Here is a 20,297-nt window from a genome sequence, read left to right on the forward strand (position 1 = left end):
TCTCCTTCACTATTTACGACAGTCAGCCAACGCTGGGGTGACTTTTCGAGGCCGTGGCTGCAGGGCCGCCGACTTATAAAAAATATTGGGGGGTGGGGGAGGGCATGCTGGGGGTCTTGCCCCTGGAAATTTTCTAAATTTTAGATTAAAAATAGTGAGTTTTAAAGTTTTTTAAGCATTTTAGAGTCATATGATCAACATTAGAACCCCGAAAACTGGACACTCGGTAACTTTACACTTCAGGAAACTCGACAAGCCTGAAACACTTTTCGGCTTTGAAAGAGGAAACAAAACATAAACACGCACGGTATTTTCGTAAAAAGCTACTTTAATTTACAGTAATAATCATACTTATAGGCTATTACAGAGCAGTGAATATAGAGCTCTGAAAATACTTAAATTATAGTTAAAGGCTACCCAGCCATTGACCTTCGTCTGTGCGAATGCGCACAGGTTGCCCAAACTCTTACGGGAATCGCCAAAGCGTGCGCGAGTAATGAGTGGTTGGGCAAATGTCTATAAGGTACAATATATATGTAGAATTGTGGACAGTTGGGAATGTCTGCCATGTAAGCAGGAGATCCCGGGTTCGAGTCCCAGTCGGGGCACACATTTTCAGCTGTCCACATCGAGGTATATCAACGACACCTGTCAGCAGCTGAGGTTTTCAGTTAGTCATCATTTATTCCAGGGAAAAGCTGCACGGTCATCAACATTAACTGTTCTTTCGAGAACAAGTTACTGTCTTCGTATATATACTTAAATTATCTTTAAGTAAATCCTAAACTATCATTAAAAGAATAAAACATAAAATATTGCTGTCACGCAGTAATTGCACTTTGATTAATAAGTGAAATAGCTAATTTAAGCTTACTCTGAATAAGGCTCAGGGTTTATTAAATAAAAACAGTATCTCAAAGTTAATGCTTTAATACAGTTAATAAAGTTAATACATTATGCGTAATACTTTCAGTCAATAAATAGGCCGGCCGAAGTGGCCGTGCTGTTAAAGGCGCTGCAGTCTGGAACCGCAAGACCACTACAGTCGCAGGTTCGAATCCTGCCTCGGGCATGGATGTTTGTGATGTCCTTAGGTTAGTTAGGTTTAACTAGTTCTAAGTTCTAGGGGACTAATGACCTCAGCAGTTGAGTCCCATAGTGCTCAGAGCCATTTGAATCAATAAATAGCGGGTTTTAATTGGGTCTTACACCCTAAAAATATTTAAGTATTTGGAAATAACTAAGACAGTATTATAGTAATATGGTAATACAATACTAAACTGGTACTAATATTTCGAAACTGAAAATTTAACATTCTGTATGTATTTAATTCTCTATTTTATAAAGATTTCGACCGTCTGACTGGATTACTGAATATGAAGTTGTTGACGACTGGTTGGACAACCAATTCATCCAAAACATTTCGGTGGGCATGAAGAACACAGCCAAGTTGTTCAATTGCTTATGTCCCATTGTTGATCGGAGATACGACTTCAGACGTCTAAGGGCGCTAAATGACCGTTCTGCTGTTGCTGTCGTGATTGGAACTACTTGGAGAAGCTTAATGCACTTCACTACTTCACATAATATTTCTCCAACTGCAGGCTATTGTGTAATGTACTTTCTTACATCACGCATGTTTTTTTAAGACCAGTTGTTTTTTATTAGCGATATCTGCTAACATATTCAAATGTAAGCGCAGTCTCTCAATGTCTAGAACCTTTTTGAAAAATCAGTTGACTCTTCCAAATTTGTTTCAACTCTGTTTGCTAATAGCAAGCACTCTTGTTTAATTGCAACGACCTGTGTTGAGTCCAGTTGAAGCAAACCGCTCAGTAATGCAAGATTGCACCGTTTCACAAAACGTAAATAGCTTTGTAGTATTCCTTTGGGGTTTTGAAAGTGTGCGGTGAAAAAAATGGCTCGGAGCACTATGGGACTTAACTTCTGAGGTCATCGGTCCCCTAGAACTTAGAACTACTTAAACCTAACTAACCCAAGGACATCACACACATCCATGCCCGAGGCAGGATTCGAACCTACGACTGCAGCGGTCGCGCGGTTCCAGACTGTAGCGCCTAGAACCGCTTGGCCAAAGACGGCCGGCGTGTGCGATGAGCTGGCTTCGTTGTTTTCATACTTCTTTGGTTTACTTCGATTCCGAGGAAGCGAAGGATCATCAACTTGTGAAGGTTTTTCTTTTAAACACAATTCCCAAAAGTGTTCAAAACTAACACGGTTTCCATTCAATATACAAATCAAGCCCTCATATATTTTTTCCGGATAAGCAACACTTAGATGAGGGCACTGATTTTTTTCATTGACATCCTCTGTTGGTTTCATTGCATGGCAATAAAGACGTAAAAAGAAATAAGTCTTGAACTGTAACATTGACTCAAGGTAGCCTGCACATTTGTAACCTGCCTCTGTTTTGTCCTCTGCAGAAAATATTTCAAAAAACTCTAGAAGTTCTTCAAAGTTTTTCTATATTCTCAAGATACTAGGAGCTCGCATAGTCCATCGAGTCGAACAAAGGGGTCGTAGACCAGCTTAGTCGTTGGCCTTCTCACAGCGTATGCTTCTGAAAAGTCCCATCCTTTTCTTAGATTCTCTTACGGTGTTTATTAAGTTCTTGGCTAAATCCATAATATCCCTCACAGACGTAGGATGGTGGAGACTGTCTACAACTGCCAAGTCTAAACTGTGAGCAGTGCAGTGCACATAACGCACTTCTGGTGGTATATCCAAAACTTTTTCAGTCATTTGAACTTACCTTTCATATTCGAGGCACCATCCTCTTAAGTTATCCATTGACAAATCAAGACGAGCAAGACTTGGAAGAGCAGTTGAACGGAATGGACAGTGTCTTGAAAGGAGGATATAAGACGAACATCAACAAAAGCAAAACGAGGATAGTGGAATGTAGTCGAATTAAGACGGCTGATTCTGAGGGAATTAGATTAGGAAATGAGACACTTAAAGTAGTAAAGGAGTTTTGCTATTTGGGGAGCAAAATAACTGATGATGGTCGAAGTAGAGGGGATATAAAATGTAGACTGGCAATAGCAAGGAAAGCGTTTCTGAAGAAGAGAAATTTGTTAACATCGAGTATAGATTTAAGTGTCAGGAAGTCGTTTCTGAAAGTATTTGTATGGAGTGTAGCTATGTACGGAAGTGAAACATGGATGATAAATAGTTTGGACAAGAAGAGAATAGAAGCTTTCGAAATGTGGTGTTACAGAAGAATGCTGAAGATTATATGGGTAGATCACATAACTAATGAGGAAGTATTGAGTAGAATTGGGGAGAAGAGGAGTTTGTGGCACAACTTGACAAGAAAAAGGGACCGGTTGGTAGGACATGTTCTGAGGCATCAATGGATCACAAATTTAGCACTGGAGGGCAGCGTGGAGGGTAAAAATCGTAGAGGGAGACCAAGAGATGAATACACTAATCAGATTCAGAAGGATGTAGGCTGCAGTAGGTACTGGGAAATGAAGAAGCTTGCACAGGAGACCTGCATCAAACCAGTCTCAGGACTGAAGACCACAACAACAGCAACAACAACAACAACGGGAATTGTTTAGGGGGCTCGGGTCCCCTCAGGCCCCATGGAGTCGGCGCCTGTGCGTGGCTGTAGAGACGACGTGGTTTTGTGGCGTGGAACTCGCTGAGACATGTTCTGATCGCATTTTCGTCCGGAAAGGAAGTTCCTTAAAGATCGTTCGACAGAAAGACTAAAATCTGAAAATCTGAGGACCCAAGATTAGGCGAATAAGTTGGGTGCGGAATGATTTCCCAATAGTATAGTGCGTTTTGTCAGTCCAGCAGAATGTGGGTGGGCGTTATAATGGAGTAGCATCACGTTACAGTCTTCCTGGTCGTTTTTCTTGGATTACGTCTGCAATGTCTCAGTTGACAATAATGTCAGCAGTAATGGTTACACCTAGTGGAAGCAATTCGTAGTACAACACATCATCGCTGTCCCACCAGATGTATAGCACTATTTTTTGTGGATGCGCGCAGGTCTTTATATGGAAAGTTGCTTCTCTGTGGCCGGCCTCGGTGGCCGAAAGGTTCTAGGCGCTTCAGTCTGGAACCGCGCGACTGCTACGGTCGCAGGTTCGAACCCTACCTCGGGCATGGATGTGTGTGATGTCTTTAGGTTAGTTAGGTTTAAGTAGTTCTTGGTTCTAGGCGACTGATGAGCTCAGCTGTTAAGTCCCATAGTGCTCAGAGCCATTTGCTGCTTTGTTTGAGCTAACCATTCCTTTCTTTTCATTATGTTAGCATAATGACACATTTTCTCGTCGCCTATAACAATTCACGAACCAACTGATGACGGGCCAGCAGATGTGCACATATGGCCACCCACTGATTTTTGTGATTTTCGCTTAAAGCATGTGGTACCTGCACACCCAGCGTTTGAAGCTTCCTCATTGCATGCAAATGTCGCACAATGGTGGAATGATCACAGTTTATCGGATTTACCAGTTCTCGAGTACACTGACGTGCATCGTTGTAGATTAATGGGTTGATCTTATTGAACGTGGAGAGTCACTAATGTCAAAACGATCCTTCTTAAAACTAGAAAACCGTTTTCTTGCCGTGGTCTGTCCAACGGCATTATCCCCAAACATGGCGCAAATGTTTCTGGCTGTCTCCGCTGTCGTCATCCCTCTATTGAACTCTGAAAAGTTCCAACTTCTTCACTTGACATTCCAATTTATAGCGTCCATAACTCACTATCTCTAAACGACAAAATGTAAACTAAAGGAGCTGTAGTGACGTGCAAATACAATATGGCAATCGATAAATAAACCAATAGCTACTGAAATACCAGCATGCAATACAAAACTACTACGAACTAATGCACCAACCTAATATTTTGAGCCGGCCGTAGTGGCCGAGCGGTTCTAGGCGCTACAGTCTGGAGCCGCGCGACCGCTACGGTGGCAGGGTTGAATCCTGCCTCGGGCATGGTTGTGTGTGATGTCCTTAGGTTAGTTAGGTTTAAGTAGTTCTAAGTTCTAGGGGACTGATGACCTCAGATGTTAAGTCCCATAGTGCTCAGAGCCATTTGAACCATATATATATATATATACTAAATTTTCACTTGTCTGTGATAGTGCTCTATATATATACACTCCTGGAAATTGAAATAAGAACACCGTGAATTCATTGTCCCAGGAAGGGGAAACTTTATTGACACATTCCTGGGGTCAGATACATCACATGATCACACTGACAGAACCACAGGCACATAGACACAGGCAACAGAGCATGCACAATGTCGGCACTAGTACAGTGTATATCCACCTTTCGCAGCAATGCAGGCTGCTATTCTCCCATGGAGACGATCGTAGAGATGCTGGATGTAGTCCTGTGGAACGGCTTGCCATGCCATTTCCACCTGGCGCCTCAGTTGGACCAGCGTTCGTGCTGGACGTGCAGACCGCGTGAGACGACGCTTCATCCAGTCCCAAACATGCTCAATGGGGGACAGATCCGGAGATCTTGCTGGCCAGGGTAGTTGACTTACACCTTCTAGAGCACGTTGGGTGGCACGGGATACATGCGGACGTGCATTGTCCTGTTGGAACAGCAAGTTCCCTTGCCGGTCTAGGAATGGTAGAACGATGGGTTCGATGACGGTTTGGATGTACCGTGCACTATTCAGTGTCCCCTCGACGATCACCAGTGGTGTACGGCCAGTATAGGAGATCGCTCCCCACACTATGATGCGGGGTGTTGGCCCTGTGTGCCTCGGTCGTATGCAGTCCTGATTGTGGCGCTCACCTGCACGGCGCCAAACACGCATACGACCATCATTGGCACCAAGGCAGAAGCGACTCTCATCGCTGAAGACGACACGTCTCCATTCGTCCCTCCATTCACGCCTGTCGCGACACCACTGGAGGCGGGCTGCACGATGTTGGGGCGTGAGCGGAAGACGGCCTAACGGTGTGCGGGACCGTAGGCCAGCTTCATGGAGACGGTTGCGAATGGTCCTCGCCGATACCCCAGGAGCAACAGTGTCCCTAATTTGCTGGGAAGTGGCGGTGCGGTCCCCTACGGCACTGCGTAGGATCCTACGGTCTTGGCGTGCATCCGTGCGTCGCTGCGGTCCGGTCCCAGGTCGACGGGCACGTGCACCTTCCGCCGACCACTGGCGACAACATCGATGTACTGTGGAGACCTCACGCCCCACGTGTTGAGCAATTCGGCGGTACGTCCACCCGGCCTCCCGCATGCCCACTATACGCCCTCGCTCAAAGTCCGTCAACTGCACATACGGTTCACGTCCACGCTGTCGCGGCATGCTACCAGTGTTAAAGACTGCGATGGAGCTCCGTATGCCACGGCAAACTGGCTGACACTGACGGCGGTGGTGCACAAATACTGCGCAGCTAGCGCCATTCGACGGCCAACACCGCGGTTCCTGGTGTGTCCGCTGTGCCGTGCGTGTGATCATTGCTTGTACAGCCCTCTGGCAGTGTCCGGAGCAAGTATGGTGGGTCTGACACACCGGTGTCAATGTGTTCTTTTTTCCATTTCCAGGAGTGTATATATATAAAATTTTCACTTGTCTGTGATAGTGCTCTATATATATATATATATATATATATATATATATATATATATATATATATATATATATATATAGAGCACTATCACAGACAAGTGAAAATTTAGTTTTTATGCTCATGTTTTTATTTATTGTAATATTTAGCGTAACTTTGCTTCCTGTGTATACTATTCAGCCTTCCATAGTGAAACACAATTTTACATTAATTCAGTACATGTTCTGTAATTGATATTTTATTTATGTTACATCGTTATTGTCATGTAAGTTACATTTGAACTCTGTATAACTTGACACGTTCCATATTTTTGCGATTCCCTCGCTATCTGGATCTACGGAACACAAAATAAATAAATAAACAAACAATAAGTTTGCGTTACCTGATTTGACTTATGAATGTGAGACACGGGCTTCCGACGAAAAAACCTAATTAACGAAGGGCATAAGGAGAGGAACGGAGACATGAATGTTGGAATTAAATAGGTAAGATAGGAAACAAGCAAACCGATTTGGACAGAGAGTGGAGTGGGAGATGTAATTGTGGCTACAATGAAAATGAAAGGGTACACTGGCATATAAGCTTGGTGAATGAAATGTCAATGAAACAAGGAAATAGTCTGGTGAATTCCAAGAGATATTCTTCGAAAACCTGCTGGAGCAACACGGATACGTACATCTGAACACTGTAATGAATGGGAAAGACTGAAAGATACCATACTTTTACTCCGGATTTGAAATGGCTGATGATGGTGATGAGAATGATGATGACGACTCTGCAAAGCCAGTTATCGAAGCATTTCCACAGGAGTACCTGAGCTATCGTTGGAGATTTAAAGTTCAACAATGCCGTACTAGAATGAGACTTTCACTCTGCAGCGGAGTGTGCGCTGAGCGCACACTCCGCTGCAGAGTGAAAATCTCATTCTGGAAACATCCACCAGGCTGTGGCAAGCCATGTCTCCGCGGTATCCTTTCTTTCAGGAGTGCTAGTTCTGCAAGGTTCGCAGGAGAGCTTCTGTAAAGTTTGGAAGGTAGGAGACGAGATACTGGCAGAAGTAAAGCTGTGAGGACCGGGCGTGAGTCGTGCTGCGGTAGCTCAGATGGTATGCCGGCACGGTAGCTCAGCGTGTTCGGTCAGAGGGCTGTGTGCTCTCTGTAATAAAAAAACTGAGTCAAGGAACCAACGATCAATTTGAACGGATGTCTTGTGACATCCGCCCCGACCAAACGCAACGAACTGTATCGAACAAAATGACGAATACGAACAAAATGAAGAGCCTCGGTAGTGCAGTAGGCAGCGCGTAAGTCTCATAATCTTAAGGTCGTGAGTTCGATCCTCATCCGGGGCATATATTTCGCATTCGGGAGGACGACGGTTCAATCCCGTCTCCGGCCATCCTGATTTAGGTTTTCCGTGATTTCCCTAAATCGCTTCAGGCAAATGCCGGGATGGTTCCTTTGAAAGGGCACGGCCGATAAAAAAGGCACGGTAGCTCAGCGTGTTCGGTCAGAGAGCCGGTTGGCCTCTGTAATAAAAAACTGAATGGAAGGATCAACAAATGAACTTGAACAGGATGTTTTGCGACGTCCGCAACGACCAAACACAACGATTAAAAAAAAAAAAAATTGTAGAGCACTTGCCCGTGAAAGGCAAAGGTCCCGAATTCGAGTCTCGGTCGGGCACACAGTTTTAATCTGCCAGGAAGTTTCAATGCCGTACTATTTTGACAAGAAACAACCAGCCTTCTGATTTCCATTAGTCAGTTAAAATTGTTTTCTGGCCCTTGTTAATTAACCTAAATAAATAATACTTCTTGTTTTTCGATAGTAAAATATTTCAGCGACTCTTTCTGCTTTTACTGAATCGTTTTCCCGGAATGCGAGAAATATCACTGCTATCGTGTAATTTCCAGACCTGTCACTGAATGTATTTCCGTTCTCCATATTAGTTACCCGTTCGTAAATGGCCACAAACAACAAAAACTGGTACTATACTAGTTCGCCATGTGAGCAGCAGGTGGTAGTTTTGTGAAAGCAGTGATGTTTTTTTTAAATTACAGTTTCTGTCCTGTAATGTTGTTATGAACCGCCGCGCGTGATTAACCGAGCGGTCTGGGGCGCTGCAGTCATGGACTGTGCAGCTGGAGGTTGGAGTCCTCCCTCTGGCATGAGTGTGTGTGTTTGTCCTTAGGATAATTTACGTTAAGTAGTGTGTAAGTTTAGGGACTGATGACCTTAGCAGTTAAGTCCCATAAGATTTCACACAAATTTTGAACATTTTTTGTTATGAACGGAAACGCAAAAACTGCAACAGTAACGTATGGCAAGTTCATTAATACTTGCGGTGACTTGGATAACTCCAACTCTTCGTAAGGATGTTACTTGATGCTTGTGTCACCTATAAAATCATAACAATGGAATTGAGTCAACTGTGCGTGTCATTGTCGTCTAATTTTGAGAATGGAAATGATGTCGAGTAAGTTATTTTTCACCATGAGAAAAGATGTTGTAATATATTCAGTCCAAGATGACATTATTTACTTTTGGAGACTAGTAATACGACTACATTTTCTCGCAGTTTCAGTTACAGAAGGAACCCGTACGTTGCATATCACGCACTGCCCTTTTAAGATTTGTGACCAGTGATTAAATATCGTGATTTTAGAGTATCGGTGAATTAACTGATCATCTCGAAGTTATTACCTATTACTGTTTTAAGAGCTAAAATATTTCTTTCCTTCTTCACTAATGAGTCACCTTCCTAAACAGGAGTTGTGACATTTGAAAGAATTAGCCCACTGAAAATGTCGACATCATCAGTATTTTCGTGAACAGTTTTCATATGAATCTCAGGACAATTCCTTTCGTTTCACTTGCTGCACTGGTACAGGAAATGCAGTACCCGTAAATTAATTCTGGAACAATTGTTGGATGTAATATCGAAAAATTTCACGGAAAACTGTTCTCAGGTTGATGGGAAGCATAAATCGCCCGGCACTACCTGTGAAAATGACAGCAGCTAATATAATCATTCCTAAAATTTCGTAGTCGCTTACGAAACTGTTCACAGAAGTTTATAACTCACATGTCGTGAAACAGAGCATTAAGTTATCGAGTTCGTCGTCGATGCTATGACATTCTGAGAAAGTTGCAAAATATGCACCCATTTATTCTTTTTTTTTGTTTGAGAACAGGTTTAGCCTATCAACAGAGATTTTTATTGATGATAGCAGAGGAAATGTTAGAAAATTCTCCGAAATCTCTTTGTTATTATCTTTAATTTATTTACGTCACTAGCGAACACTGAAATCCTCTGAATCGGTTATTTGAAACTGTATCGTGAATAAATAAACACGTTTGTGTCCACCACAACAGCTAATATTTTATTCCACCATCGGTTACAATCATGTCATGATTATTTTCGGGAGGCGAGCTTGTGTCGCAGTATTGTATGTTGTCAAACGTACTGATGTCAAACACAGTTCATTTCAAAACCTCAGTAACTAATAATTATAAAATATTACTTATGGAACATATAAGCGATGTCACGGCTATATTTCACCATAAATCCGGGCCCAAGGGAGAATGAATGAGGGCTGTACTAGCGCCTTCTGCGGATAATCTACGAACTAGTTTGGGATCGTCGCAGATATAGCGCCTCTTCCGGAATATATATTAACTAAATGGGATTTTATGATATATTATTTGTCAAAAAATGCGGTAACTCTGTGATATGGAGTGAGACATTGTTGCTTGGTTTATATCATACGGTTTTTTTCGTAATTTGTAGTGGTTTCCGAGGTGGTGGTTATGTTGTGACGTAAGAGCACAGCTTAAATTTATGAGAGTGAAACGAGCAATGACCTTTACAATCATCATTGTTGCACATGCTGGCATAACTTTTGGAATGTGTAGCGATTTCCTAGGTGGTGGTTAGGTAGGGACCTAAATGCAAAACATAATTAAAGATAAATTTTGTTAGCATCCACGGAAAGTAAGAAGAGTTACAGTATCGAAAAGATGGATAAAAAATTTATTTGCATATCCGCTCCAAGGATTGTCCACGACGCCCGGTCCGAGATTTTTGAAGAGCGAAGGGAGTAGACTCCACCCATGCAAGTCCAACGCATTGAAGATCTCTGGGAGAGTGGCAGCACAGGACAGTAATAAGTGGGAGTTGTACAAGCTGCGCATTTGTCAAGCAGTGCTGACATTACACATGTGCTTACTGATTCGTCGTGGCAGTACAATCACTTCGTAATGGCTATTGTACATACAGGTACTGTATTTTTAGATCACCATTGTTGGCTGTGGCCGGACACAAAATATTCATTACATGGAATCGAGCAACTTAACAGATACAGATCTAGGGAGCCCTCGAATAGGATGTTGTGAACAAATAGCATCTTATTGTTGTTATGGTCCTCTGTTCGAAGACTGGTGTGATGCAGTTCTTCACACTAGTCTAACTGAGCAAATCTCTTTACATCTGCGTAACTACGGTATTGGAATCGACATCTACAAACACACTCTGCAAACCACAGTGAAGTACATGGCAAAGGACATTTACCTTAGTAGGCCGACTTTGTATTTGGGCTTTTCTCAGTTTCCATTCACGTACACGGCATGGAGCGCGGGAAGAATTACTGCGTAAACGCCTCCGTTTGCACTGTAATTAGTCTAGTCATGTCTTCTCGACCCATGTGGGAGCGATACGTAAGGAGTTGTAGTAAATTCGTAGAGTCGTCGATTACAGTTTGTTCCGCTCGAGAAACTTTCTAATAAGGCTTTTGCGAGGTAGTTTGTGTCAGTCTTCAAGTGTCTGCCAGTTCATTTCTTTCAGCATTTTCATGACGCTCTCCCGTGGGTCAAACAAAGGGGTAATTCTTCCTTGAATATCCCCTCTTAGTCCTATTTGGTACAGGTCTCACACACTTCACTAGTATTCTAGGATGGGTTGCACGACTGTTTTCCAGTTTCCCCAGTATTCGACCAATAAAAGGCAATCTGTTATCTGCTTTACGTATAACTGCCCCTTTGTTAGGTTCCATTACATATCCTTACAAACTGTTGCATCCAGGTACCGATTCCAGCTGTGACTCATTGATATTGTAGTCATAAGATACTGTGTTTCATAGTTTTGTGAAAAGAACGGTTTTACGTTTCTCAACATTTAAAGTGAGTTGCCATTTTTTGCACCGCTTTGAAATCTTATCGACATCCATTTTCATCTGTTTAACTGTGTGTCAAGCCTTGGTGTCCCTCTACAATGTTTGCCGCCCATACGCCCTTTCTTTATAGAACTAGCCATTTCTTGATCCTCAGGATGTGCTCTGTCGCTTCTTTTAATCAATGTTTGCCAAGAATTTCGTTTTTCACCAAGTTAATTCAGTTCTTCCTCAGTAGTTATTTGATCAAAATGGCTCTGCAAGACTGCATGCGGAATATTTTCCAAACAGATGTACACCATTTCATTCCTGTCTTGCAGCCATAGAGAGATGCCTCAGAAAAGTTGGAAAGTTTATCATAGGTACTTTATGCCTGACTTGTGTCCATTGAACAGTAATATAGTGGCACTTCCTGCTGGGTACCATATTTACTCGAATCTAAGCCGCACTTGAATCTAAGCCGCACCTAAAAAATGAGACTCGAAATCAAGGAAAAAAAAATTCCCGAATCTAAGCCACACCTGAAATTTGAGACTCGGAATTCAAGGGGAGAGAAAAGTTTTAGGCCGCACCTCCAAATCGAAACAAAGTTGGTCCAGTGTAATATGAGACACAATTTAGGTCGAATGAATGACGATACAGCTACTGTAGTTTGGTCGAGTCGTAAGCTTAGCAGTTAAGCTTTACCAGGTAGCCATTGCTATGTGTCAGGCGCTTCGTCCGTATTTATACGGGTACCCTTCCTTTTTCACGTGCTTCGTCTGGTTTGAATTGATTGCTTATTTTTCTTTGAGCTGATAAGTACCGTTCACTTTGTTATAGGTGTTTACGTCATTCTACGCTGAAGATGCATTACTGTACTGTGTCATGCATTGTTTGTCGCATTCTGATAATGAGTGTTTACGGCCTGTCGCTGCTCGCGGCATGGCTTGCTTTTGTGCGTGCTACCGCTGCTTTTTTTCTAAAGAGAGTTATTTGATCCAGCATCTAGTCTTCAGCCATCTTCTGTAGCACCACATTTCAAAAGCTTTCCGCTTATTTTACTTGGCTACATTCCACAGAAATACCTGCAGGAAAAACGGCTACATTCCACAGAAATACCTGCAGGAAAAACATCCTAACACCTAAATTTTTGTTTTATGTTAACAAACTTCTCTTTTTCAGAAAAAAATTGTCTTGCTATTGCTAGCCACATTGTCATTTCACTGCCTAAGTGTCTCATTTCCTAATCAAAATTGTCACCATCATCTGATTTAATTAGACTACACTCCAGTCCATTCCATTACCTTTATTTTACTTTTGTTGATGTTTATCATCTAATCTCTTTTCGAGACACTGTTGATTCCATTCTACAGTTATTCCAAATTATATGCATAATGTTGTTCATGTTTATATATTATGCCACTGTTTATTATCTTATAAGTCACGTAACAATGACATTTATCGAACGCAGTTCTGTCATTGGTACTGCCATCTTATGTAATCAGTCAGTGCCTCTTGTTGCCAATTGTAATTCTTATTTTGCATATTTTTCTTAAACTACAATTTTTGGCATTCTGTGTGGCAGGTGTTGTGATTTGTAGTTAAAGATATACTTCTCTAAATTTCAGTATCATAGGTATGTATGTGACACATGACCATGACTTTTAATTGGTTCTGCGTGTCTGCTAAAGTTTGATCCAGATCCTACGTCTGAGAACTTACTTGTACACTTTTATGCATTAATTGCAGAGAGAAAACCAGATTTTTTTAAAAATGTTGTATGAATAAATTCTTCCCCAGTAATTTTCAGTTATCTAAGTCTTTGCCTACATTCTGAGAATTAAATTGTAAAAAAATGGGATAGTGCTTTGAAAGCCACACATGTTTACTTAATTATTAGATGCACACAGAATCAGTTTAATGAGCAGAAGATAGGGAGATGAAGTGCATTACTTGGGCTTGGTTTGCCAGCTTCATTAATAATAATAATAATAATAATAATAATAATTTTACTGTCGTTCAGCTGATTACAGCAATAGACAAAGTCAAGAGCATATATTTCTACATAAACTACTATATCGAAGTGAATTGGTTTACATAAAATAGGTACACGTTAGAATACAGTATTTTCATCTTCAAAGAATTCATCAATGGAGTAAAATGGATTGTTCACTAGTAGCTTGTATAATTTAGCTTTAAAGATATTTACAGGTAGTTCTTTAAAGAAAGCACTTAGTCTATTAAACATCCTTAGTCCAAGAATTAGGTAAGAGTTATGCGATTTTGATAATCTATGATATGGTACGTCTACAGATGTTCTGTTTCTAGTATTATGGCTATGAATATCACTTCTCAACACAAAATTAGACACATTGTTTCTAATGTACATTAAAACATTGTAGGGTCATTCCACGTCAAGTCACCCAGGCCTTGACACCAACCATGTCAGATTTTGATGAAACTTGGTACAATTACTTCTTTTATCATCCTGAAAGCACTTGTAAAATTTCTTTGCTCTATCTATTATAGTTTTTTTTATATAAATTTTTAAAGTTTTTAGATTTGGCGTTGTTTCAGCAGTCAGAAATTGTAACTTAACGTGTCCTCACAACTAAAAAAATTTTTGTATATTAAAGAATACTCAAGATATCAGTATGAAATTTTGGAATAAGTTTGTGTATTATATCTAAATGTTAAAAAAAATTACCATAAAGATATATTAAAATCTTCCAAATGAAAAAAATTTACAAGTTTTTTATTTATTTTTTTAGCTAACGGATGTTTAGTTTTACAAAAACTGCAATATCTAGAGTCTCAGACCTGATAGAAAGCTCAAATTTGTTTTAAAATACTCTTAATTGTATAGGCTATTAGATAAAAGAAAAATTATGTTGGCTTTTTAACCTGTTTAATAGTTATCTAATTTTTAAAATAATATTAATTATATTTTAAAAACAAAAAATACCAAGTGACTTAGACACCGAAAATAAGTTTTTGTCTTCTTGGAGTAGCAATGAACACTTGGATTTTGTTTTGTTACTCCTGTGTTTTGAAGTAAAAAATTATTACAGTGTTAAATAGTGCTTGGATAGTATTTTATTAAGTTTATTCGAACTCTCAGTAAGTACTGTTACTTAGTTTACAGAGATTCTTTTCCAATATCCTATAAAAGTAACCAGAACAGTAATCAGACCAAAAGTGAAATCAGTATGTCAGATATTCAAACCTGTAGTGTAGGGTTATTTAAAAAATCTGACTGTTTCCAAACAACCTACACACCTTCAAAAAAGTTACAACCGGTATCAGAATTGAGTGAGGAAGAAAAAGATTTGATCCACTTACAATCTGGAATTAATCTGTGTGAATTTAAGTATATATGTACACACCACAGCTACTACTTTTTAAATGTTTTTGAAAAGTATCAAACAACATGTGTAGACCCACTAAAAAAACAAAAAGCCCATCAAAAAATCTTTGAGAAGTGTAGGCTTGGATCTTTCTAAACAATTACTGACAAAAAATATTAGCATAAAACCCGGACAAAAGCTTTGCTCAACATGCCGTAACTTTTGTGAGGAAAAATTAAGAGTTGAAGTCAATGAAAGTGAAACAGATGATGAAGTCATGGTTGAATTAGAATCATTGGAATCCAGAAATGAATCCCTCGTACAAACAAACATTGCTCTTGATTATTTAGGTTTAACACCGATAAAGCTTCATGGCTTGTCAGAACAAAGTAAAGGGTCTTATTTTAAAAGGAAGGTTAGCAGTATTGAAAAGACTGCAAAAAAGCGGTTTCAAAAGCATTAAAATATGGTGCACCAAGTTCTGATGATGACGAAGAAGATAAAAGTGTGGTTGAGAAAGCAAAGGATTTTAATGTAATGATTTCTCTTATGAAAGAGAAGATTTCATCTGTTGGGAGGTCTAGAAAAATCCAGATTCTGACCTTGGCTCCAGATTCTTGGAGTCGAAATAAAGTGATGAAAGAATTTAATGTAAGTGAGTACATGGTGTGACAAGCTAGAAAGCTAAAATCTGAAAAGGGTATTTTGGAAACTCCTGGTCCAAGAAAAGGTAAAACTCTTTCTGAAAATACAGTAAGACTTGTAACAGATTTTTATGAAAAGGATGAAAGTTCCAGAGTGCTACCTGGAACGAAAGACAAAGTAAGTGTTCAAGAAAATGTGTACATGCAAAAAAGACTCATTTTGTGTAACTTGAGACAACTCTATTATTATTTCAAATAGGAGAATCCCGAGGTAGAAGTAGGATTTTCAAAATTTTGTTTCTTGAGACCTAAATGGTGTATCCTTGCTGGTGCTGCAGGCACACACACTGTATGTGTATGCAGTATCCACCAGAATGTTAAACTATTACTGGATGCTGTGAAAATTTAAGAATCTTATAAAGACCTAATTAAGATGCTTGTGTGCAACACAGAAAACCAAAACTGCATGCTACATCATTGCAACAGCTGTCCTGCAAATACTGCACCAACAGAGTGCTTAACTGAAAAACTAAGTGAATATTATGATTTAGAAGAAGAAATTGTAATCAGTCAGTGGGTTAACACAGACAGGGCAGAAATGATCAAACAGTCTATCAGTGTTGAAGACTACATTTCTTTATTGGTAAGGTCATTGGAAAAGCTCACCCCGAACTCGTTTATAGCAAAATCCCAATCAGCAGCCTTTAAAAGATTGAAAGAAGACCCACTACCCAAAACAGCATTTATTGTGATGGATTTCAGTGAAAATTATTCCTTTGTTATACAAAATGAGATCCAAAGTTACCACTGGAATAGAGGTGGTTGTACTCTACACCCAGTTGGAGTTTTTCTAAGAAATGAGGAAAACAATGTTTTTGTTTCCAACCACTGTTTTATTAGTGATGACGAAGAACATGACACTGGGTTTGTTAACTTTGTACAAAAAGAAATTACAAAGTCGCTGTCATTACATCATACTGACATTGACTCAGTTCACTACTTTACAGATGGTTGTGCTGGGCAGTACAAAAATAGAAACAGTTTTAAAAATTTGACTGAACACTTGAGAGACTAATTTGAAGGCCCAACACTCTTTTTTTGCAACAAGTCATGGGAAGTCAATTTGTGATGGCCTAGGAGGAACTATTAAAAGAATTTTAAGGAAAGCCAGTCTACAGCTTTCAGACAAAAAACAAATAATGACAGCAATCGATGTGTACAAGTTTTGTGAAAAAAATATTGAAAACATTCATTTTCACTTTATTGACAAAAAAGAAGCTGATTTGCTACAGTTAAAACTAGAAAAACGTTTTTCAGCAACCCGAACCATTCCTGGAACAAGAAGTTTTCATAACTTCAAACCACTTCCAACAAACAACCTTGAAATTAGAAGAACTACAGATAGTGTAAAACCCTCCTTAGTCTTTTCTTTCCATTCTTCTTCTGATTGGGTTCGTGTTGAACCATCCATAAATAGCTATGTGGCTGCAAATTATGATGGTAACTGGTACTTTGGACTGGTAAAAACAATATTCAATGATGAAGAAGATGCAGAAATTCTATTTCTACATCCTTCAGGACCTGCTGCATCATTTTATTGGCCTGAAAGAGAAGATTCTTGCATAGTGCCATTGGAGCACATAGTCTGTGTAGTAGACGCACCTCAATCAAGCGGCACTGGGAGAATGTATTACCTCAAAAAAGACTGTATCAAAAGAGCTGAAAGCTCTTGGATGAAGTGGAAAAACAGTTTGAATCAGCATTAATGTTTATTAAAAAGACAAAATCACTCAAAAAATTCAATGTTTCAAGCAATCAGTTGGGTTATACATAAGTGTCGTAAGTATCTTTGTACATAATTCTAATGTAATCTACTATAAATAATAAACATGTTAAAAAGCCATCATTATTTTTGTTTTATCAAGTAGCCTATATGTTTAAGAGTAAATTAAAACAAATTTGAGCATTTTATCAGGTCTGAGACTCTAGACATTGCAATTCTTATAAAACAAAACATCCGTTAAAAAAAAAAAAAAAAAAGAAAACATATATTTTTTTTCATAGAAAATATTAATATATTTTAATAGCATCATTTTTATCTTCAAATATGTATAATAAATAAACTTGCTGCAAAAATTCATGATGTTATCTAAAAGAGTTTTTAAGATAAGCAAATTTAAAGTTTTGAATACAAATTAAATTGACCATTTCCGAAGGTTCAGAAAACGCAAAACATAAAAACTTTAAAAATTTATAAAAAAAACTGTAAGAGATACAGCAAAAAAAAAAATTGCAGGTGTCAGGATGGTATTAGAACCATTTGAGTCAAATTTCATGAAAATCTCAGGAGGTGGGTGTAAAATTTATTTTTTATTGGGTGATTTGATATGGAATGACCCTGTAGATGAATATGTTTACTACTGTAAGACACTGCAATTTAATAAACAGAGGTTTACAATGTTCTGTTTTATCAGAATCCGTTATTATTCTTATTACTTTCTTCTGTAAAAGTAAAATGTCATTTACATGACAGCTACTACCCCACAGTAAAATTCCATAAGAGATGATGCTTTGGAAGAAGGCAAAATATGCTGATCTCACATAGTCATTGGGAACATGTCTTTTTAAATTTCTAATTAGATAAATCACTCTTGAAAGCCTAGCCAATATATTTTTAATGTGTGGTTCCCACGTCAATTTATTGTCAATAGTAACACCTAAAAATTTAACAGTTTCTAATTCCTGGTAGTTAGGAATCTCTCTGAGGCTAAAGTAAAGTGTCTGGGTTTTGTTTTCATTTAGCAAGAAGCCATTAGCTTTGAACCATAATGAAGACTGAGCAAGGGTATTTTCGGTCAGTGTTTTCAGTGTACCTAGATCAGAGCTTTTATGTAGAAAAGTTGTGTCATCAGCATACAATATTGTATGAGATTTTATGAATAAGGGCAGGTCATTAATCATTAGTATAAACAGTAAAGGTCCAAGCACCGACCCTTGAGGCACTCCGTACCTAACATTAACCAAATTTGATTTCTCCCTACCAATGCACACAACTTGTTGACGGTTCTCTAGAAAAGACCTGAACATATTTATACTGTTGTCATCAAAACCGTAGTAAACTAGCTTATTCAGCACAGTGTCATGCTCTACACATTCAAAGGCTCTGCTCAGGTCACAAAATGTAGCCTGGGCATAGTCCCTAGCCTCGAACACATCTAGGACTAATTTTACGAGGGAGTCCATTGCATCTGTTGTGGATTTACCTTTCCTAAATCCAAACTGTTTATCACTAATTATATTTAGTTTACCCAAGTAGGCACTAACTTGCTCATACATAATCGTTTCTAAAATTTTTGAAAAAACTGGGGTCATGGCTATAGGTCTGTAGCTAGCGGGACAGTTCTTTTCCCCTTTTTTGTATATGGGCACAACTCTAGAAATTTTTAGTATGTCGGGGAACTTACTTTCAACTAGGCATTTGTTAACACAAAAGGTTAAAGGATAAATCACACAATCAATAACATCTTTCAACAAATTACATGACATATCATAGTAATCAACACTAACTGAAGGTTTGAAGTTTTTCACTATTTTTAGGATATTATTTGGGCTCACTTCTGTGAAAGTGAATGTGCTTGGGGGAAGCTTTTCAAAGCAGCTGTCCATAATACTAAGTGCATTTTCAGGTGGTTTGATTATTGAACTACTAATTTCTTCAATGGACTGAATGCAATATTTATTAAATTCTTCTGGGGTAATGGCAATTTCCTCTTTGTGTTTAGTGTGTGCAATGGAGTTTATTACACTCCAGGCCTTCTTGCATTTATTGTTAGATTTTTCAATGTTAATTATGTTATGCAGTTTCTTTGCTTCATTTATTGCCTTCCTGTACTTGCATTTAGCTTTAGCATACAGGTCTTTATACAGTTCTGATTTACTGGTTTTGTACAGACTAGAATACAGCATAACAGTATTTTTCAGTCGCCCCAACTGTGGAGTATACCATTCCTTCGTTTTCCTTTTCTTGTAATTACTACTAATATTCACTGTACATTTTTTCAGAGGGATGCTATTTTCAAATACATTTAAAAAGATGGAGAAAAACTTTGTGAATACAATATCGGCTGAACAGTGTTGAAGCCTAATAAAACATATGTCCCAACTGAAATAAGTGAGGGCATGTCTAAACCTATCCATCCTCTCTCTGCTCACTGGTCTAGTAATCACAGTTTTAGATTCTGGTTTGGTGCAGTCTGAAGTTACTTTATTAAGACTAAGATATACCGCATCATGATCTGAGAAAGGGAAACTAATTACATCAGTGGACATACAAGTTCTCTTAATATTTGTAAATATATTGTCTAGACAGGATGAGCCTCTGGTAGGTTTGCAGTTAACATAGTACATGTTAAATTGTCGAAGCACATTTTTGAGCTCTGTCACAGTTTTTCTGTCCTGCAGGACATCAAAACTTGAATTGATATCCCCTCCAATGACAACATTGTATTTTTTCCATTTCGGTATACATATGTACATTAAGAGTTCCTCAAGTTTCTCCAGAAAGATATGG

The 20,297-nt window shown here is 39.0% G+C and overlaps 1 protein-coding gene and 1 non-coding gene across 4 annotated transcripts in view; both read left to right on the forward strand.

Moving 5' to 3' along the window:
- The window catches only part of LOC126234321 (sialin-like), a 283,631-nt gene that overhangs the window by 48,208 nt on the left and 215,126 nt on the right, over positions 1–20,297 (forward strand). The gene's annotated exons all lie outside the window — the stretch shown is intronic.
- Trnam-cau (transfer RNA methionine (anticodon CAU)) lies at positions 7,863–7,935 on the forward strand. Its single transcript has one exon. It is a non-coding gene; the product is annotated as a tRNA-Met (tRNA).

Source organism: Schistocerca nitens, chromosome 2 (assembly GCF_023898315.1).
Source record: "Schistocerca nitens isolate TAMUIC-IGC-003100 chromosome 2, iqSchNite1.1, whole genome shotgun sequence".
Classification (NCBI taxonomy): domain Eukaryota; kingdom Metazoa; phylum Arthropoda; class Insecta; order Orthoptera; family Acrididae; genus Schistocerca; species Schistocerca nitens.